The sequence below is a fragment of the Bradysia coprophila genome, chromosome X (genome assembly GCF_014529535.1).
Source record: "Bradysia coprophila strain Holo2 chromosome X, BU_Bcop_v1, whole genome shotgun sequence".
NCBI lineage: Eukaryota > Metazoa > Arthropoda > Insecta > Diptera > Sciaridae > Bradysia > Bradysia coprophila.
In genome coordinates, this window is record NC_050737.1 from 2914784 (window position 1) to 2939283 (window position 24500).

At 32.9% G+C, this 24500-nt stretch overlaps 1 protein-coding gene across 5 annotated transcripts in view; it reads right to left on the bottom strand.

Moving 5' to 3' along the window:
* LOC119083356 overlaps positions 1-24500 on the bottom strand; it is a 111118-nt gene that overhangs the window by 34789 nt on the left and 51829 nt on the right. The gene's annotated exons all lie outside the window — the stretch shown is intronic.

Sequence of the window (24500 nt, forward strand, 5' to 3'; positions counted from 1 at the left end):
AGCACTGTTTTTTTTTTGGCCCTTTGGTAATTGTGGGGGGTAATTCATTGAGGTGGTTTTTTCTCGGTTAGGCCAGTTTTCGAATTCATTTTTTCTTCAACCTTGTGCGGTTCTTCATCTTTGCTTTCTTCTGCGATGTTAAGTTCATTTCAGTATCGCTTCTCAGGGCATCAGAATAGTTAAAGAAATAGTGTTGATATTGGTTGGTATAATGAACGAAGTGACTATTTTCATCCGGGTACAAATAGACATATAAGGACTATTTGCACCCAACTACAACGGAAATCACGCTTTTGTTATGGAAATTATAAGAAAAATGTTACAGTTTCACAGGAAAAGCAAGTCGGTTTTGAAGACTGGCTTAAAACAAACAAAAATACTTCTTTGAAGCTCAGAATATTTATGTTTATTTTAACTATACTTTTTTCGCTTTGTAGTTTCCATTTTACAATACGCAACGAAAAGGCTCAATTCCATAGGATTTTTCGCTTTCAAAAAATTTGACAGAAAAGCTAACAGAACGATTCCAAGTAATTTTCCTTGTTTACAAAAGGTAATGAAAAGGCTTTATTCCAGGGGATTTATCCCTTTTATAAAATGTAAAGCAAATGGCCAAATTCTAAAGGATTTTCCCTTTTACAAAATGTTACGGAAAAGGTTAAATTGCAGACGATTTTTTCCTTTTCCAAAACTTAACGCAAAAGGCTTTATTCCAGAAGATTTATCCCCTTTATAAAATGTAAAGCAGAAGGCCAAACTCCTATGGATTTCCCCTTTTACAAAATGTAACGAAAAGGCTAATGGAACGGTTCCAGTGAATTTTCCTCTTCACAAAATGTAGTTCGCTATTGTAGTTTCTCTTTTACAAAATGTTACGAAAAGGCGCCACTCCACAGTATTTTCCCCTTTCACAAAACGTATTACTTTCTTCGTTACGTTTTAAAAACGTTTCTGGAGTCAAACGGTAACTTTTTCTCATAATTTACATAAAAAACATAGCTAACGCCGACCCGTACGAAACACCTATTCGTATCAAAAGCCTTTAATGTGAAACTCTTCATTTCTCTTACTTCATTTTCTTCTCTGCTGAAAAACTATTCTCCCTTTAAAATCACTTACATTATCCACTCTTTGCCTTGTTATCATATACAACTAAATTGCCGGAGGCAATATAGACAGCCCCGTACGAAGACAAATTTCATAAATTCCTATTTAAACAGCTATATACCGCTATATTTAACTATATTTCACTATAAATAAACATTTCACAGATAAATATATGCTATTATATAGCTCTATATGCCTGTATATAGCTCAATATAGCTGTATATAGGTATATAGAGATGTCCGTATATGGAATCCCTGAAACCCCACACACATAACAAATTATTTCCATGTTAACAGAAACTCTCTAAGTATCATTTTTCCCAAGATATTTCTATTTTACTAAAATCCAATATGGCCGCCGGCAGCCATTTTGTTAGGAGACCGGAAATAGTACCGACGCTTTACATTCGTTAATACCTTTCAAACAAAAAAAAAATCATGAAATTCGGTCAAAATTTACTCGAGATATTGTCAAAATACACCACGTTCACTGTACTTCCGAGTAGCCAGATAAGAGCTCACTCCAAGAGACCTAGCTCACGCTCCGGAGAACATAATTTCATAAAAAAATTTTCAAGTACGAAGTACTGGGGTCTTATAGGTTTACGCATACGTTTGTAACACGTCGAATTGGACTCCCTGAGTAAGGGGAAACCTATTGTGGTTGTCTAGAGATGCCAAATCCGCGAAAAAAAAATGTCCGTCTGTCCGTCTGCACGATAACTTGAGTAAAACGCATCCGATTTTGAATTTTTTTTTTCCCGTTTGGTAATGTCAAAAGACAGGCTAAGTTCGAAGATGAGTGATTTTGGATCGACCCCTCCCGAGCTGTGGCCCAATAAGTGTTTTACGGTTTTTCGAAGATATCTCCGGACATTTAAACGTTAACCTTGTAAGTGATACGTCAAATAAAAGGTATTTACAATACCGATCGACAAAAAAAAGTTTGTGGAAATCGGATGACCGACTCGTGAGTTAGACCCCTTGGTGTGGAACAGGCACAGGGCGGCAATCAGTTTTTGCTTGTAGGTCGGCCACATTTGAACATATTTCGTCTGTTTTAGCTTTATTAGATAGGTATTGACCGTACCAAACAGGGAAAAAAAAGTTTATGAAATTATGTTCTCCGGAGCGTGAGCTAGGTCTCTTGGAGTGAGCTCTTATCTGGCTACTCGGCCGTACAGTGAACGTGGTGTATTTTGACAATATCTCGAGTAAATTTTGACCGAATTTCATGATTTTTTTTTGTTTGAAAGGTATTAACGAATGTAAAGCGTCGGTACTATTTCCGGTCTCCTAACAAAATGGCTGCCGGCGGCCATATTGGATTTTATTAAAAGTGATATAAAGTGGGAAAAATGATGCTTAGAGAGTTTCTGTTAACATGGAAATAATGTGTTAAGTGTGAGGGGTTTCAGGGATTCCATATATGGACATCTATATATACCTATATACAGCTATATTGAGCTATATACAGGCATATAGAGCTATATAATAGCATATTCCTCTGTGAAATGTTTATTTACAGTGAATTATAGGTAAATATAGCGGTATATAGCTGTTTAAATAGGAATTTATGAAATTTGACTTCGTACGGGGCTGTCTATATTGCCTCCGGCAATTTAATTGTATATGATAACAAGGCAAAGAGTGGATAATGTAAGTGATTTAAAAGGAAGAATAGTTTTTCAGCAGAGAAGAAAATGAAGTAAGAGAAATGAAGAGTTTCACATTAAAGGCTTTTGATACGAATAGGTGTTTCGTACGGGTCGGCGTTAGCTATGTTTTATTTGTTATTTTGTTATTTTCGCATTGTTTCGACTCGTAAAGCTGATCTTTTAAATTCAATAAAATAAATGAGCACAAATTCTAATCAAAACTCGCTTTCGACATTGCGTCTGCTACGAATTCATTGGTAGGAATTGGCGAAGCATCGAATGGCAGACGAAATTTAATATGCAAAGTTATGCTAGTCGATTTGTTTTGTTTAGCGTTTGTTAAATGACAAATATTTAAATTATTTGTCACAAATATTTTATATATTTGCAACAAATATTTAAAATATTTAGGAGAAATACATTCAAAATTATTTATCATAAATATTTTGAATATTTGTGACAAATATTTATATATTCGAACCAAATTTTAACAATTAAATTTGGTTTGAATAATTTTATTTTTTTCCGTGAACAAACAAACAATGCGAAGCGATCACAGCGTGATAGTTTAGAACAAGCGAGATCTGCCTTATGTAAGTCGTTTGGCTTTGTTTCAGTTGGTGTATTTGTAGTAGGTATTTAATATATATTATGCACCTGTTGCCAAGATTGGTATTTTGACGTGTAGAACATTATTGCCCTAGCCGAAGGCGTGGGCCATAATGCCTACTCGTCAAAAATAGTCTGGCAATAGGTGCATATCATATTTTATCTGTCGAGAACAGATATATCGAGATAAACAAAAACTCCCTAGAGGGATAAGCTCGAGATTACCGTTCTAGACAGATAATAAACTCTTACTTTTCAGCTGAAAGACTTAGTTCAGATCTGAAGGCATCTGTTATCGATAACGACAACAAAATAATGACAAGTGCTAATATTGTCGTTCATATAGTAAAATGCATGTTAAAAAATGTGAAGTACAAGATTTGAAATCAACAGATTAAAAATACTTTGATCGATGGAGGTAATAGAACCGATAACAATACTGGTCATATGCTTGCAGTCTGTAACATGTTGACTAATTTACGAGGAAAGAAATACATTTTTTCAGCGGGGAAGAAGAGTTCACGAAAATTTGAAATAAATGTTTGAAGAGTTATACAAGCTGTAATCACCGATCCATTGACATTGTTAATAAAATGCATTTTCACGAGAAATACAGCGGGAAAATAATCGTACCATATTTTCCCTGTGTATTTTCACGAGAAATAATCGTACCGAAACAATGTCTCGCTATTAGAAATTCGCAATGGAGAAAGTCTAGCAACAGTAAGCCGATACCATCCACATACGCCATCGAATACACACAATTCGTGTCAAGTGATTTAAAAGATACTTCTACTTGGAGCAACCATCGCAAAAGTCATCATTTTACAAAACTTTTAAGTGGATAAGGTATTATGATGCAATTTAGCACTTTGCCTGCGATGGAGATGAGCTAATTGCACCGCAGTAATCTAATGGAATTCGAGTTGTTGTTTTTTGTAAGCAATTTTTGCTTTACATGAAAATTAAGGAAAAAAATCCATGAGAATTGATTGTGCTATGAACAAAGCATTATTGTTTATTCATTGTTATGCTGTGGAATCGACAGTGTGTAATCATAGGAAGCAACGGAAATCAGATAACTGAGAGTTATTGACTGGCATTTCTTACATCTGATGTGAAAACTTAAAACGTTCCATTGCGTAGCATATTGTTAGATCATCTCATCAGCTCATCTCATCAGTGACATCGGCTGAGCCGTTTTAAAAACACCTACGATGTATATAAATTTGATATGTAAAACAACCGTCGGAGATGTAGCACATTCCTTCTACAGGGGGCGTCAGACAAATTTAGACATGATTTTGCGTCTTTTACGCTTTTACCACAACCACACGCGTACGTGAAACTATTTAACCAGTATAAAGAAGAATAGTTTGTGTGCATTAGTGATCCAGCTGAAAAACAGCTGAAGCAAAATGGTGTCTGAATTTCACTAACGTCCCCTGTGTTTCATTCCAACTATCAAAATCATACAATGGTAGGTAAAGCAATCGCTCCAACAAATATTTTTCATACAAAAACGACAAAAAAAACCTTTCGACATCAAATCTACATTCTTTTTCTTCGTGCGACTCTCATTACGTACATTAACGTTGAAATTTCCTGATTTGATTAATCTACATGATGAAATTTCGATCTCGATTTTGCTATTATCTGTCTCTCGTTGTTTGTCTACATCAAATAACTCATAGCCAATCAGGTTATTTCGGAATATATTGGCGTACTGTGTACAGATCAAAGCGAAATGGAAGACAAAAAAGACCAGACTGGTTGTTGGCTTATGTAACCCGAAATTCTAGATTTTTCTTATTTAAGAACAAATCATACCGAATAAAAAAACAATTATACACCCAAAATCGCTATTCACAATTGAACATTTATCCTTAGTTCCATCAATTCGTGCGTTTCAAATTTCTAGAAAAAACTCACACAAACAAAAATGCAAACATTAGAAATTCTCGTCTGAAATGCCCCCAAACTCAATTCCTTGTGCTCAGCGCTATTTTGCCATTGGTGTATTTATACATACAGGTAAAACAACAATCAATTGAAAATGAAATAATAAAAGAAAATACCGAAACACACTAGAGCCAGCCCGAGTGATTCTTAATACTTTTTATAGAGTTACATTCGAAAATTGAGAGAAAATTGCTTTTTTATAAGTAAACTAGCTTAATTGGGCTCACAGATGGTTATTAGGTAGCCGATACGATGGATCGATTTTGATTTTTACATGCTTTTTAGCCAGCAGCAGTGCAAAATAACGTTGGCTTTAACGATATTGTTTTTTTTCCTTCTTCAATGTTCATTTGTTTATTATATACATTCGTATCATATAGTTTTATAGATTAAAGGCAATTTAAAGTGAAGGAAACCGGTAAAATGGTATATTTATAACAGAAATGTATCGAACATGATCACAACGAATTCCGAGTTGAAGATAGAAAAAAAGCACCGAGCTGAAATTATTTGATGTTGAATTGAGAAAATCAAGAAAATTATCACAACCGAAGAAAAGGAGGGAAATTAAAGTGCCTTTGTTGTATACACGGGCTCTTGTTTTATGGGCTGACTTAATTGGGTTAAAGTCGATAATTCGTTTAAAAATATTATAATACAACCGAGATAATAGGGAGCAAATTATACTTAAGTATATAATATTATTACAATGAAATCGAAGCTTTAGGTTATAATCTGAACACCTGAACGAACATTGAATTTTATGCATTTACGTTAACGATCCATGAAGACGAGCATTGTAGACAAAGAATTAATAGGATTATGAGCTGATTTGTTTTGTGATGTTATGAGTAAGGTCATTGAAGCATTTCATCTTTGCATATGAGTGTTCAAAAGTATGTGGAATGTGTTTTGTGTAAGCTAACAGGTTATAATTTATCATGAGTATGGCGCTCGGACTTAGCATAAACATGCGCTAAAAAAATATTGTTACGTGTCGTAAGAGGGTCCTTGAAATGTATGTAGTGTAAAAATTATTAGGCATCCGAACAGTTTCGCGGAGAATGATTGATGTGTGTGTTGGTTTTATAGTCCAGAGTTGCTTTTGTCATAATTAAGATCGTTCATTATCTACAAAATTGAGTACAAAAACCTTTGTCTACTCGACCCTCATATAATAAGGCAAAAATTTTGCTAAAAACAAAACTTTTGGAAACTGTCCTAACATTTGCTATTGATTTCATTTAATCAAACTATCGGCGTAGGTTCAATAACTTTTTCGGAAGTTTTTTTCGGTAAAATTTTATTTCAAGGTCGTTTCGATGAAACCTTTGCTAAACAGCATATAACTCATCCTATGGTTTACTTTATGATGGAGTGGTGCAGAAACAAATGTTTCCACAGAGAACACGATGGTGTATCAGTATAAACACCATGTCATTGTATAGCTAACTCATATTTTATTACAATCAGATTTCGGGAGTGAGTCAACATTCACGCTAGGTATAATTTCGTTCATAAATCAACAATCTAGTCATACACTCTACACTCGCGGAATTTTGAAAACCGACTCATTTTCTGTTTTGTGGTTTATTGGTTTTTTGTGAATTTTGCATGTATTCTTATATGGAGAAATCAGAAACTCAAGTAAAACAAATGAACAGAAAATGTGTCGGTTTTCAAAATTCCGTGCTTGTAAAATTTACTAGAGGGTAATAATAGTTCACGACTTGCTTGGATATTTGTTGTTTTTACCTTTAGTAGAACGTTTTTAGTACGCGTCGAGGGCGAGGGTTATAATTCACTATTACGCAAACAATTTCGACCGTAACGACATTATTACCTATCTGGATCATGTAGTTGTACAAGTACATTACATGCTTATGCACGGTAAAGTGCACTTTATCACTGTTTTCGACAGTCAAAATGCGTTACCCTACACAAGCACAAGCATTAGGGCATATTTCAGCCGTAACACATTGTAGAACATCAAAAATTGGTGCCAAAATAGAGGTATTAATCCGAAACGACAGGCCAAATTTTCTATACAAAAGAAACACTAGACAAACAAAAGTAACACATTTATCTACCATAAATTGTGCTACACTTGCTGTTTGTCTTTGAAATAGTCATTGGTCGAATGACAAAAGTAATATTACACCTCTTTAACAATCATGCAGAAAAGAATATTGCGCAATTTAACTTGTTCTCTTATCCCATAAAAAGTAATCAAACATTTCACAACGATGTAATGGTCTCTAACCACAACCTCTAGACAACTGCAAATATATTTAATAATGAATCTATAGAATTCGCATATAATAAATCTATAAAATTCGCATACATAAATCGATACATACAATTGTTGCACCTAACACTCTTCTACTCCCTGAAACGACTTTTCAATTAAAGTTAATTTTGATCCGTCGAAACGCTTGAACTGATTTCTTACGACATCTTGCCTATTTTACTCGTGAAGTTAATTAAAATATACCTCTCGGGGCTTTTAAGTACATGTGAAGAAAGGTGCGGTTTTATAAGTACCCATGTTAATATATGCTGTGTGTAGAGTGTGTTTTTTTTCTTCTACCGATTATTAAATTAATAACCGCATCAAATATTTTAAATTAACAAATTATTATTCGAATGGTTTGACATTTTTACAAGCGCAGTATAATAATTTTGAAATGATTGTGACTAATAAAATGAGCCGTAATTTAATGGATAAAATAAATTTTCGGTGATAGATAAATGACTTGATAATTGAAAGTCTAAAATATATATAGTTGCGGTAATGTCAACGTCAATGGTAGATAAATGACTTGAGTTAATTAGTGAATGATTGACGGTGTGAGACATACAAAGTTATATTATATTTAGCGACTACACATGGGGTTTCTCGATTTTATTGAGTTAGGTCTATTTTTTCAGTTTTTTTTTCAACGTTTCAGTTCAAGGGTGGTCTAGGTGACCCCTTGTTCCTCTCGGTTCGATTAGGCCTACAAACTGTTTTAATTTTCCACTAACTTCTTTCGAAGAAGTAAATTATCGACATTATGGGACGATGTTTGGGTTGTGAAAGTTTGAACAAACTTTCATGTCTCCACACACTTGCAAACATCTTGCTTTGTTCGCTTTGTGGTAGCTTCACCAGACTGCCAACGAGTTAGCAAGTTTGGTGATAAGTTGAAATTTCATTGCAACTATGATTCGCTAGACTTGTTCGTGAGTAAATTGATATATTGTCCTTGTAGCATTGCACCACTGTCACCATGGTCTGATGAGAAATGGTATTTTTGATCTGCATATTAATGCAATAATATTTTGCAGCTAGTCAACAAAATTGAGGTGTGTTAAGGCCAACACACACAAGATATTTCTATTGTTATAACCGGTTTTAACAGATTTCAGATGATTTAAACAATAGAAATATCGTATTCCCGATGACACTAGATGCTAATGTGTGTTGGCCTTTATGGAGGTTGTCTTTGAAGAATTGTGACAAATATTGCATATATCATGGATTTACCTCTTAACTATGCTGTTTGAAACCCGGGGGTAACACAAGTCAAGAAGTAGTACCACTTAACCATTTGTAGTATATGTTAATTCGTACTTCCAATTTCCAGTAATTTATTAGTTGGCAAATTAAATGCGAAAAATGATATAAATACAAATCGGTCGAATAGTTGAACAGACAGTAGAAATATGCTTTGCTTCATTTGTCATCTTGTCGCTCATTTTTTTTTATTATAAAAAAGGTTACGCGGGAGTTGTTATTTATATTTATTATACTTTAAAAAGTTATCTCTTTGATAAAAATTAAATATAAAAAGATATGAAAGCTTAAGAAAGATCTTTTCTCTGTGCCACATAATACACATTATTCATATTTTATTATACAAATTTTATCATTTTGATGTCACTTTACGTAACCATTCTCACTTAGCGATGAAAATGTATCGCACGATTCTTCAGCATTTTATTTGTTTTTTTTTCTTTTCTTTTTTTTTTCTTTTTTTTACGAGAACGATATGACAGTTTTATAGATTTTTACGTGAGAAATGCTAATTGATGATAATTGAGTGAAAAAAACGCACCTAACAATAACTACGGAATAAGAGCAATTTGTGTGCATTTAATTGGACTGGTATACATTTACGCATATATCTCGCTCACATATATTGCAATCTTACAATGTAAACGATTTTAAGAAAATTTTCTTTTTTTCGCTGCTTTTTGACTGCTTGAAAACGGGGTATCTAAAGATATTTGACCGAAATTGGAGCAAAGAAGGTATATTGTTGCCACTTTTAACCCTTTAGAAATGATATATTGCGATGTAATAATTAAATCTGCTACTTCCTTTACTTTAAATGACACCTTGTCTATGCTAAGAAATCTTTGCTGCCATTTAAGGGGATGTGCTTGCGGAGATTTCACCTTAAATACCAGTAGATATTTTATTGTGTAAGTGAAAACGAGACAAAATAGGAGAATGACGTATTTGACACATTATTGAAGAATAATTTTCAAATTTACATTCTAGTTGAATAATTCTGAGGGAAAAACAAAGCGCGTACACTATAAATAACTATTACATAGCTTGTCTTTCCATACGATTTTAATGTAAATCGACACGATCTACAGACCTCATAGGTCTCACCGATTATTTTTCACGTCGTTGTTTAATACAGATGACTAGCCGTTTTTAAAATGTTGGTATAGTCGATGGGAACATAGTAGGCAAGTTGTTACCATCGTCGATTCTACATAATCTTTTTGGCTTTCAATTTTGTAAAGAATATCGCTGAGAGCAGATCGATACATACAAATCAATTTTAGCCGATTTGTAAAATATGGTACAGTCCCTATGGATTACCATCGACATCAGTGTATTTCATTTCACGGCTGAATATAACCGGGATAATATTTAAATAAATCAGATCTTTAGTCGTTGCAAAGTATAGTTTGATAAATCGGGATATAACACCGGTTTTATCAATGAATGCCCCGTGCTATATAGATATTTTCAGCTAGAGTTTCAGTATGTATAATATACGATGTAGAGTTATATCTTACGTGGCTATTTTTTTTGAAGACAACAGATTGTTAGTGCAGATATTGGACCATACAAAGTTTTTCAAACAAACACCTTGTGATGTTACAACAATGCATGGTAATGTGGATTCATTAGAATTTTTTACGCTCTTAATGCTCAATCACCATCGAGAAAAAAAATAAAAAAATAAACCATTTTCTATAAGAAAATAATGACTGAATATAATACGAATACCGTGTTCAGTTGGTTTATTGTATATACAATCTTCTGTTAAAGCACGACCTTGTCGAAAATCTACACCAAAAACCATTACACTCTTAATTGGATACTCATGCATAAAATAACAAAATATAATATACATATCGAATAACCGAATCTAAGTTTTCCTTCCATATTTTTCCCCAAGTCTCTCTCTCGCTTGGTATTATATAATATATGTTTGCTTGATGGAATATGAATTATTCAGCAGATCTTGTGCTACGGATTTTGATACGTACAATTTTATGTATTTTGGTCTTAAGACTTGTATTACATCATTACATGGATTTTAACAGCTATGGTTTATTTTGTAATGATTCGGATTTAATTCAATGTTGATCTCCTCATCTTGATTCTCTTTTTTTTTTATAAATTTAGCGATTTGAATTTCCTTACTGATTTCGTTAAATTAATTTTTCTTAGTTGAAATTTGTAAATGTATACAAAGTGATTTTAATGACGAACGAAAATGTGTCAGTGATTTTCGAATCAAATTAGAATATTAAGAGTCAAGAGCTAATAATTCAAATATCCATCGATAATAAATTTATGCACGCTTCACTAAAGCCGTGGTTTTGGTGTTCCTGTTCGTATGAACTTATGGAATTACACTCAATAAGTTGCAACCCGGCGACGATATCAATTGAACATTTATTTATTCTAACACGAAAAAAAATCAGTTTTTTTTATCTTGAGAAGTATGACAGTGGAATACAGTGACCTCACCAATAAATTTATATTAATATTCATATTACAAAATCTGTTGAAAATTCTGCAAAATATAGGATTTTCATGTTGCTACACTTCAATTGTAGGATTATTAAAATGCAGCACGTGCAGATACATTTGGAGACGACCAAATATCAATAATTCAATAGCACGAATTGCCTGACCTATTTTTTGTCTCAAGAGACTCAAAAACTAATATCTGGTGGATGTCCCTAGGGAGCATCTTTTACTACTTCCTTCATATGATATTTCTATTCGAATTCGGAGGTCTCTTGGATGTCTTTTTCTATGATATTATCAACAGCACTAATGTGAAGATTTAGGAAAACATGTTCAGAAATGAAAAATTTTGGGAAAATATGGAAAAATGTGGAAGAATTTAATAAAAAGCTCTACTAAAAATAGAAAATAGATGGAGTTCTTCTGTAAAGAAAAACACAAGGAACACTGAGGACAAGACTCATTAATTCAAACATAGAACCGTAATCGATGGTCCAAAGCTTAAAAACATCAAATTCTTACTAAACAAATCAAGAGAAAACCTAAGGCGTATCATTGACGCAATAACCGGTCACAGAATGGGACTCACCCAATCGGAGTTTCGAAGGTGATGGAGAGGAACTCAATTACACGTCACTATATTTGGCTACCATACACTGAGTGTATTAAACTCACTGCAGAGCAATTAATAGCCTTGGAATTGGAGAAAGTTGTCAACTTCTTCAAAAGACTGAGAATCCAGATTTGAGGCTGAAATTTAAATTCATTTAGATTTATCTCCTTTATTATTAAATGATTGCAATCAGACACAAAGAGGCCCCACATGAGCCTTATTGTAATCTTTGTGTAAATTTACATGGAACCAATGAACGTAGCTTTTGTCTTAGCAAAAGCTTCACATAAGGCGTATGAGCAACAGTCGTAGTGTAGCAACAGTTTAATGCAGTAACATTTCAACATTAATTTGTTTCAGCTGTTTTTCAGGTGATCCACATCCAAACGATCAAAACTTTTTGTACAGTTTTACCATTACCGCGCGCGTTCGTGTAGCAGCGTCAACCGTATAAACCCTTTCGATTGTATATGTGTAGATCAGCTGAAAAACAGTTGAAGCAAATTCATGCTGAAATTACACTGTCTCTGACTGTATTGAATTCTTACAAAAATGAAAGAGTTAGTCAGTCTGAAAATGATAACTATAAATTCAAATCGGACTTACAGAATTTTTATAAATTTTCTGTTATTCAGATTCAGCACCTAAAAATGCACATAAGTCATCGTGCCTTGGTTATGTACGTGCTAGCAGAGATTTACTATACTTTTACCACAGTAGCGCATCGTAGTAGTAGTAAGTATTTCGTTATAAGCACGTACCAATGCATAAACTTTGTGTTTATTTTCGCCACTCGCAATCTCGAAATTCTGTATGATTAAGTATGATTAAATTCATGATGAAGAAAGTGATGCTCCGAATGATTGTGGCAGAAAAACCTACATGTGTTCATTTGAAAGAACTGAAAACAATAAATCTCGACGAAATGTTTCCAAGAACTGGCCAACGAAAAAAATAAGGGTCGCACGTGACTGATGCAGCTTAAATTTGTGTTATATTTTATTGTAAATTTTAATTCATATTCGCAGAGAACGGAACTGTTGTTTTGGGTTATTTTTTGATGCTATCGTATGTTACATATTAATTATGTAAATTCCGCATATCTTCCGCGCCTCAAAATTCTATGCATTTCATTCTGATTGCGAGTTGTGTTATGTAATTTCTTCTTTGCATCAGATAATCACTCAACAAACACTCACTACAATTTTAGTTGCAAATTCCATTCTAAATTTGGCATAGATCAACATTTAATACAATAATTTTACCTAACAAAATATTTCTTTAATATTTCAATTAAAATCATAAATCACAAATCCCATGACTTGAAGTATTTGAAATCGAAAATTGTAAGATACGTTAAGTATGTCTAAGTTGTATGTTACATTGTTGTATATAACGTACAAGAGAGCTAACTTCCATAGAATATAATAAAACGTTGAAATTTGCTTCAATATAAATAAGAGATACCCGTACAATCTAATGCCATGATTGAAATGTTTCGTATATTGAATTGTTGTTAGTTAATTACGAATATATTTTTTTCTCTCTTTATGTTTATGTCCATAACGAGAATTTAGAATATATTTTTTTGATATTTACAATATCTTTCGAAAATTCATTTACGAATAGTTAATTACATTGAATAGTTGAAAATATTATTAAATGGCCTGCGGTTTGTCCAATTTAAAATAACATCATGACACTGCCTACAATTTATTTCTTAAATCAAAATTGACGTCTAATTATTATTATTTTGTTGTTAAAAAAAAAGTTTCTTATTTGGTATTCAAAATATGTATTCAAATTTAATGAATGAAATTGCATAATTTTCAATTTTTAAATTACACACAAAAAAACAAGTCGAAAAAAATCGGTTGGTCAATGCACCATCACTTCAGCTTGTTCCGTTCAAGAAATTCGAAATGAATAATCATGATGCAAAGTTTGTAACAAAACCGAATCACCCGGATTATCGTAGCTAGCGGTTCAGGTAATACACAAAATGAGACTGTAACAGACCTTAACAGATCTTAAAATGGAAAATGTACCTTTGAAATTTTACTAACAGAAAACAGTGTCGTTGGGCTTCTAACGGTGACGGTACAAAATGTGAACAAATTGTGTTTCGTGTTACTTGAAACTCGATGAAAAGTCTGTTTGATTTTGTCTACGTTAATGTTGTGTTGAGTTTAACGAGTACACGCACAAACAACGTACTACAACCTAAACTGTTTTTAGGCTCAAATATTTGGTTATCATAAAGGCAGGTTTTCATAGCCCCATGCTCGTCAAAACTAACATTGTTTGTATATGGATAAGACTCAGATCTTAAATCAAGAGTTAGAGGCATACAACCCAGTCAGATTTTTTTTTGGAAACTGATGAGCAAGCGGAGCTATGCAGGTCACTGTTCATTGAGTTTTTGATGTTTCCTAGTCCGCCTTGACTTACCCTAAGATTTCTTTTAGCTAGAAGGCCAAAATATAAAAATATTGAATTTGGTTGTGATAATTGATTTGTGTTAATTTTGGTTGATGGTCAGTTTAATTTCTACCAACAAATATTTCGTTTCAAAATTTAGTGTGCTTATCATTTTACTGGAACAAATTATAAAAAAGATGCAAACCACTTCAAACTACCTTCGGAATGACGGCTATCTTTATCTCTTTTATAGCCTCTTAAGACGTAAAGTGTGTAATTTTCCCACGCCAAATTCATAGAATACTCATCTGGTATCGAAAATGACGTCAAATAGAAGCGATGAGATCTAATCCATCTACTCTTAAAAAATACAACATTTGTTAACGTTGACGAAGTAAAAGATTCAAAGTGGCAACTAGCCGATACTTTGAACAATTGAAATCAGTCTATTAGATTTTATAGCGATGTACCAGCCATTTGTAAATGCTCAGTCAGACAGTGGTGTTTTTCACAGGAGAAGCAAGGAAATTCTGCTGCACCAACTTCCATTGGCACTATTGACCCACTATTTCCTTCTATTAATAGTACATTATGTCTGAGGTTCCAAATTTTTATTTTGACGAGTGGGGACGTTATGGCGAGATCCGAAGGGGAGGGCAGTATTCCCACTCATCAAAATAAAAATTTGGAACCTCGTACGTCTCGTACGTGCTTCTGGTCGGTAAATGCGAAAAATGTACTAAAAAAATTGCATTTACCGACCAGAATCACGTAAAGTACTATTTCCCTCTATTGCAATTATCACCCAGTCCCAGTCTAGTATAGTTAAATTGGAGTTTTATTTATTATCCTTCGGACCTATGACAGATAATTTGATTCGAAATTCTTTCCTGAACGTTCAGTCTACAATATTGCAGCTCCACACCGACTGCTCTTTCAAAAAAAAAAATCAAAATTGCACATCAACTCAGTGCATAACTACTCTTTAATTACCATGGCTAATGACTATTAAATATAACGAAGATTGCATTGAAATATAACTTATACAGCGGTTTTATACAATATACTTTGTTGACCTAAGGTGAACTTATTAATCAGCATCTAGTACCGTTATATTGATCAGTAGATGAAAATAACAGCAACATTATTACATACATATTTAAAAAAAAGAGAGAAAGAACGAAAGAATGAAATAATTATTTAATTACGAAAATTCATTTTAACTTAAAGAATATTAAATATTTATTACATGATGGAAACGAACTCTGAGCTATTTCTTCTTCTTCTTCTTCGAAACGAAATCGTAAACAGCTCCAGAGGAAGTACAGAAAAAAAACGATAAATTAAAAAGTGTACAATTTTATGACTAATTTTATGGCTAATGGCGTTGATACTCAGCAAAGAGATGCTGCAAGCAATTTCCAGTGGTAAACTAATTATGTTCTGCTTTATGCACGCAAGAGGATATTATTCAATAGAGGGACATCATCCATAATTAGATTGACCTTGTAACACGTTTCAAGTCTCTGCTATAATTATATGCGATGCTGTTGTAACTAAGTGCTAATGATTATAATTTTTTTTTGCTTCTTCATAATACTGGTGAGAATGGCTAAAGTTTTGGTCAATGCCAAAAACATAAAGCAAAAATTTCAAGTGTATATTTAGTAAAAGTCAACTGTTTGATTGAACATTGACGAAGTGCTCTTTAAGAACGATATTACGAATCCTTCGATTAATCGAATAGATTCCGGTTGACATTATATGAGTAATTTATGGAACAACTTTTGGTCACTATTTTACCTTTGGATTTGGTTATGAGAAAGTTGCGACGCATACATTTTTATGGTATATAGTAAACTTAAGGCTGAATAGCTTTCAATAGGGATGAAGGGAAGTGGTTAAAAAACTTGTGATTAGATATTATTACAACCAAGGCGTTCCAATATTTATAATTTTGAAATTCCGTACTTTTTCAGGTCATAATCAGCTCTAAGGTAGTACTGTAAATATTGAAGTGCTACGGTAACAACCTACGATAAATTTGGACATTCTTTTCTGAAAGTGAAAGACCTACCTTCAATATTTCGTTTCTTCCGAATGTAAGCAGCGACTAACACCAGTTTTATGACTAAATCCACAATTATTTTCAAATTACAAAATGCACTTTTTAAAGCTGGCTGGACCTTGTCGAAACAAAACGTTTCGCCAATACGAAAAATAAATAAAAACTTTTTTTATCTCTTGTTTGAACAAGCAATGAGTAAATTAAAGGCAATACAATAATTTCAATTTCAACAAAATTTATTTTATCCGTTAAATTTAAATCGTTTTTCCTTTCACTAAAACAATTTTTTTTCCGAAATGAATAAAAAAAAATCCGCATACTAAAAGTTCGCCATAAAAATAACCTACACAACTGCACGACACATCAAAATTAAGAATTAAAAATATAAATTTATCCAAGCAAAAAACTAAGCCACAAGCTCCGTAAAAAATTAAATTAAAATATAAATGAATGGAGATGTAGATAGGTATTACATTCAAGAAACACCTCACACGAGAGAGTCAAAAAAAGCAACAAAAATTTTGCACAGACTTTTTTCTTCGCCAAATCGAGCCGTATAATGTCAACCTTTTCGTTAATTTTATCTTATTCACAGCAAATCCTTTCACATCATTTGTTATGTCATAAATATCACTTTTATTAGCGATTTGTTAAAGGTTATGCTGTACACAACCTAAACGGATTTATTGATAAATAATGTACAACACATAAAAGTGCATAATTCGAATTGATTCATTGGTGTAAAAGTTTATTTGAATTAAAATATAATATTTACAACAGCGTTCGTTCGTTCTTTGCACATGAACCTGGGTTAATTTATGAAAGACGCGCGCGCAACTTAAATGAAAATTTTATGATGTTTGCGCAAAGCATGCTTTCGAACAACTAAAATGGTATGGTTATAACATGTGCATGGACGGAGTGAGTGAGGTGGTATGTCTTTGATAGACCTCAAGAGAGGAGAAAAGAATTTACAATATGAGTGCGGTGTAAGACAATTTTTCAGTTGAACAATCATGTTACGTTAAAGTATGAGGTCTGAGGTCGAAACGGCCTAAAGCAACATTCTTTTTCTTTTGGTTGTTTTTATATTAAATAATTGGGTACAGATTTCTTTTTATCTTTTGTTACGAAGTCATTTCTACATTTAAATAAAATCTTCAAATTTTTTTTGGTTTATAAGACAGATTCAATTTTATATTACATAAGCTTGGGCATCGTAAAAACCCTACAAAAAAAAGGGAAAGAAGATTCACCTCTGCAAACCATATTGATAAACAATTCATGTTATAGACCGTTGATTTTGCAACAATAGCCACAAAAATACCAGCAAGTCATCAGTCAATTTAGAGCTCAACCCCCATTTTCATTTCAATTGACATAATATCATGCTGAGCAATAAAAACAAAATTGTTCGCCAACACCCGCTTTGATACCAAATTTTATTTTCAATTTAAGTATCGTGAATTTTGAATGGAGATATTCATCGACAATAACCTTCGACACCATGTGAACAATACGCCATCATAGTTTGACTTGGAAGAGCATTCCATAATCAAATATCGATATATTTTGTGTCAGTTCGTGGTTAGTTGTGTACACATAAATGTCCTCTTCTTCCGTGTTTTTAAGGTAGAATTAAGGAACAATTTAGTTATTGAAAATAATATTCTCAATCATAATAAAATGACTTGAATATCCCACGCACGATTAGTGCAAAAGATTACATAATTCACAAATTATTTTAACTCTTGCGGTTACAGTGTAGCTACTCTGACTTTCATTCAACACAGGTTTTTCATTTTAATTTTCAGAATTTTGGGTTTACATTAGTTTTTACAATACCTTATAACAAATGTGTCATACTTTGTCAAAATTTTCCACCTTTTCATGGTGGACGTGCTATAAAAGCAGCAGGTTCGATTCCCAGGGAAAGATTGGTTGAAAAGGGTTATTCAACTAGTTAAAATTGTACATCCCAAAGATCTCACAGACTCTCTTTTATAAAAAAAGTGACGTGGCGTTGCCTCCTCAGGAAAATTAGATGATTCTCTCCTTAATGTGTTCTAATGCCTCCTATCTGGCGGTGGTGAGATAATTGATATTTTATAGTTTTGTCTCGGTTGTAAGGTGGTATATTGAAATCTTTCAACATCAGAGACAGTGTCGATGAAAATAAGCGATGAGCTTTTTGCTTATCATTACTAGTATTTTACTAGTCAGCAACATACAGGATCCAAGTTACAAATAAACCAAATAAAAGACTTTACTAGTAAAATACTTTCCGTGATTGTTCGGAGATTGTTATTTTGAAACGAGGGATTATAGTCCTTGCCTTCAGCTGAGGCTACGAACCTCCCATTCGGCAAAATAAAAATCTCCAAACAAGGACTTATTGTTTCAATTTATTGTAAATACTTTAATCAAAAAGAGGAAAGAGGCTCGATAAATATACTGGTGGCATTCTACCCGCTATAAAACAAAAACCTACATATCAACAGAAACTGAAACTTTAATTTATCGAGTTGACAATAAATATTGAGTGTGATATAGAATGCCTTCACATACGAAACTTTTGGCATAAATTACTATTCTGTTATTGGTATTCTATAGTTCTGTAGTGAACATATCAGCAAATTGATTGCCACAGGTTCAACATCTTGCTCGTACAATTTAAACAGAACATGTAATAACATTATACAAAACAGGGCAAATAATAATGAAAAGTAACAATGGGAATGTAATATCTATAAATAAAATAAATCAAAATAAGACGAAGAAGAAGACGCAGAAAATTGTATGAAATATTAATTTAAAGATACATATTGGCGCTTTGTGTGGCAGAGTCGCTGGCTTTATGTTTTATACTGCAGATTTCATAGCTTGTTAGATCGGATTTTTTATTTTAAAAAAAAATTCTAAATTTTGCTAGAGCTGGAAATAAATTCTCAGAATGACTACTTGAATGTATGTATACATTTTGTACGTACATTCGTAACATTTATATAGAAAATAAAAAATAAAAATTATGATGTGAAGATGGCTCGGTTAATTAAGTTCGCACATTTCTTAAGAAAAATTTAATGGAATTCTATTGAGCGAAACTTGTCTGGTCATACGTGTAATTTAGATTTATTAATGTCGAATGGAATATGATTGCTAATGTATCGAGTCTCATTTTTGTTTCCAATCTTCAATTCAACTGGTATATATAGATATATATTGTCAGATTGGCGAACATCGACACGTACATAAATATGTATACCGTCTACCGTTCTTCAGCAATAATATTTTCTATAACCCTCTGGATGTCAAAATATATTCATTGTATAGTTTCGAGTTTAATTAAACGAAGTTGTTTTCTTTATTCGAAATAACATTTTGCGTCCGTACACAACGACGCAAATCTCTTGTCACTTATTGCTGTTTCTCAATGCGGTGCACAATGACGTTATTGTTTTGAGTAAATTGAGAGTTTTCATTTTTTTCACTTGAGTGCAGAACACCTTTTTTACTAAAAAAAAAAATAATTCAATATCCTTAACAAGCATACACATATACAATTCACAAAGTTATGAAGCACTTCACTCCTTTGTCGGTAATTTTATTTTTGGCGGCTTTTTATGATTAGTATTTCGGTATAAAAGAGGCTTTCCGCTTCTGGCTTTATTGCTTTTGTTTTCTGAGAGAATAATATATGAGATTTTTTTAAAAATTGTTTCAAGTGTGATGTGATTCAGTTGCGGTTAATCTGTATTTAATAACAACGCCTAATGGTATTTTTTTCTTCTTTAATAAAAAAGAGTTTATTGCTTATGACTGTTGCTTTTAAGGAATGATATCGTCGAATTAATCTGTTGATTGGTTCGAGATACTAATATATAAGCGAGATTTAGACTCAGGTCGCAAAAACGTCTTCAGCATATATATGAAAGTACCACAGCAAATAAAAGAGTAATGAGCTGTTATTAGCAGTGTTATTATTGGTGAAGCAGAACCCTTTAGTCTTTGTTGATTTACGGCACGAAAATTAGATCTAGAGGGCGAGTAAAATGGGCGTACAAAAAAAATTGGATAGACTCCTCACGACGTTCAAATGTTTTCTAGGTTCTCGAGCTTCGAAAAATTGTATCAGGTGAAAAGTTTTATCAGAAATAAATAGTTGCTGGAAACAGTCGTGAATTTCGACATCTGAAACTAGGTTGCTTACCTCTAGGGTTCCCATTTCGAAAACTTTAGACAGAGCAAGCTTCAATACTGAAATAAAAAGTTTCACAAACGGCCTAGGCTTGTCATCTATAAATTGAATCTGTTACTTCATTTTGTTGAAAGTACCGATCTGGGTCATTGATGCTTATATAAAGAGAACACTAGACAGAGTTTATCGATTATTGTGGTCGTCAATGCAGATAGCAGATGACAAGTTGTTTCCAGAAACAATGTCGACGTGTCTGAAGTATCGTCGAAAATATTGTATCGTTTTTCTTTTTGGCATTTAATTGTGTAACACAAAGCGCGCACCTTCATCCTTTTGTATATCGCCAATTTTGTAAGTCGCTAAACAACATTAAAATGATGAACATGAGCTGAACAGTGATATATTATGTTCTGTGTTCACCATGTTCTTATGCGTTCCATCCCAAAATATGTGTTCAGGTCGTTGTTTTTTTTTATTCCTGCATTTTTGTTGTCTTTTTGTTTTGTTTTGTTTGCTGCTTTAAGTAAAGCGCTTCGGTGGTCAATTAATTATTTTTTACCAGAGAAAACGTCGTTTCGTTTTTATTTTAATTGGAGATGGAACTGGAATTTCGACAATGTTATTCAAAGAGATTGTTAAATATTAACAACCACTTAAAAGGAATTTTCGAAACAAAATAAAGCACACCCTCTGCCTGCACGTTCGTGATGTTCGTTCACAGTGTATTCTTTTTATAATTTTCTTTTTTGTCTTAGAAATTGAACATATTGAAATGCTATATATATGTAGGTAGACTGGTAGACGGTGCGAACATTTATAAACATCTAACGTGAAAGCTTATCTGATATAATAAATGCGTCTTTGATGTTTCGTAGCATTGAAAGGTATTTCATTACACATAAATACCAGTGAAAGGGTATTAATTTAATTGTAACGAACTATTTTCTTGTCTATTTGGTGCTGCAGGAATAACATTAGAGGTTAGGCACATAAATAAAATATTCTCCCACCTTAGTAATAAACATACACAGACACACACACATACCGCTCGTCTATTCTTAATAGGTTTATAAACTAGAAGATGTTATCTGTTTTAATTATTTGCATTTAAATCAGATACCACATCGGGATAAAAGCTGACTCTGTTATTCGACCTGTACTATATCTTGTCTACCTATGAATTCAAATAAGTTATTATCGTTTTGTTTGCATGAAGTGCGTTCCGATGGGGATTTTTTTTTTTAAATACATATTTTTGTATGCTGGTCTTCTCCACCTTCTTTTTCTTGGTTTGAATGGTTTTCAAGTATTGTTGGCATCGTAAAAAAATTTTCAATAAATTTTTGATTTTTCATCAATACTGTGTATTGAAATACACTGCGAATTAATGTTGTGCATGCGTGATTCCTTTGTGTGTTTATCAGATTGTTATTAAATAGTCAGCATTACAAAGAGAATTTTTTGTTTTGTTTTATTAATGCGCATAAACTTTGGCATATTTTTATGTTGATAGCTACATAAGCTCACCACTCACAAGAGGAAAAGTCAAACTTTAGAATGACACTAAATTAATTTCGGACTCGAACGGAATTTTGAGAAAGCTTTCGGAAAATGTAAAGGTAGAGATTATTGATATAATGTTCTTTATGGCCAGATTCTCAGAAGTCGTACCTTAGCGTACCTTCAGGACTTTCTTTGTAAGAACGCGATGGAAAAGTAGAATTAAAATTTTAGGTACATTAAGGATTTAATTCAATCCATTTAAATCTTTTGCTAAAACAAAAATCCATTGAACTATGGTTGAGTGAAAAGATGAAAGTGGCAAACTTAATACCTTATGTGGAATTTGTGTGGAAAATGGCGCAAATCACATATTTTGGGAATTTATAAAGTGAAAAATATTTTAGAATTTAAGTTATCTACAAACGATGTGACACGGGTATCTTTATTTGTGATTTTGAACAAATTAATGCAAAACAATCGAAGAAAAAAACGTTTTTGGCGTATCTTATTTAAGAGCGTACAAGGGTTTAAGGGCCACCTCTTTTAATTCAAATGAAATGCTCATTGTGTCTTCAATAACAAAAGAATCTGGAACATCGAAATACTGTGAAAACAAGATGGGCGCCGTCGTAGAAAAATTTTTGATTTTACTTAATTTCGTCAAAACAAAAAGGAATTTTAAAAACGAAAACATATTTTCGTGGTCAGCGACATAAGGAACGGTTTTGATATAGCAATTTATGTGATGTACTGCCGAAAAAATGTACCTAAAGTGGAACTTTTTTTGCCTTGCAGACGTGTTTTAATTGTGAAAATCAAGTAATTTTATAAATGCGAAAACACATTTCTGTTAAGTAAGGTTCAATTCAAATTAACCGTTAATCCCCTTTTTGTTGTATTTCATCTCTTGAATCCTGAGAATTATATTCCTAAACATGCCCTATTTTTCGCGCAATTTTGGTTCTTGTCCGAAGCTAAACCCTTGTACCCTCTTAAGAAGTTTGAAAATTTTCCAGATGTTATACGACTTCGAAGAAAACACTTAGTTTGAAAATTTTTGATATAAATGTGACAACTTGGGATATCGTATATTTCCAGAGAAGATTTAAATTTAGGCTGGTTATGATTGTTGTGATAAGCACCTTAAGTACACAGTAGGATTGTTTACTTAGCAAAACGTTTAAGGCGGATACACATTAGTGTCGGTTGAGAATACAATATTTCGCAATATTTAACGAAAGAGAGAAAATCGTATTCTCATTTTATGCGAAATATGCAGAATCGCATAATTCTGAATATTCAGTATTTTGTCGATTCTTATGTCATTTTTTCATATATTCCGCTCCGGTATCCTGTTCATATATTATACACATATATAATACACATATATAATAAACATATATTATAAACTATCATATCGTTCATTATCGTCGTATTTTTTGGTGCAAAAAAGTTGGTAATACGACGAAAGTAAAGCCCGTCTTTACTCTATGCGATACGCAAAACCAGTGTGAGATATAAGATAGAAAATACAATACCTAATGTGAGACGCAAACCTAGGGTGGAAATCGTACCACACGCATCTTTCTGAAAAAATTGTACGTACGAAAAATTAAGAGTTAATTGTCAACCGTATCTCCGACTCACACTGTTCTACACATTTTCAAACCAATTCCCACAATCCCATTACCTTTCACTTAGAAAGCAAATGTGGGTAAGATGTACTCAAATTTGAAGCTGTCGGGCGGACGGGACTTCTTTTTCTGTTAATGTGGTATACTTAGGAATAATCAAACTCTTTGCTCTTATTCACGGCAAAGCGCTTTTACTCACCGCAACGAATTGCGAAAAATGTTACAAACGGTACTTACAACGCAATATTTTTTAGTACTTAACACGGGCTAAATCATTTCTGTCGTGTTAAATATGAGTTAGGATTTCAATCTGTGTTCCATCCGAGCAAAAAATACCCTCAGAATACCCCATATATCAAAGTACGAAGTGCAGGAGAAGTGGTAAACGAGTTGTTGCCAAGGATCAAACATTTCGTCCGAATGTGTTGCACCCATGCACCCAAATCTATTGTAAATGGTATAATATGCTTTTGGCACCTCTAATTCTCACAAAGTCTGGGTAACGTTTTTTTATCATTCGTTAAAAACTTTCTCCCTCTAGATCTGTCCGATTAACGTAACAGCAGAACGACATAGCTAATTATTCCTCATAAACTACCGGAAAAAGTGAAATTAAAAATGTATACATCAAGCAAGACAACATTTCAGCTTCACTGAATTACGTAATTTGCGTAAACA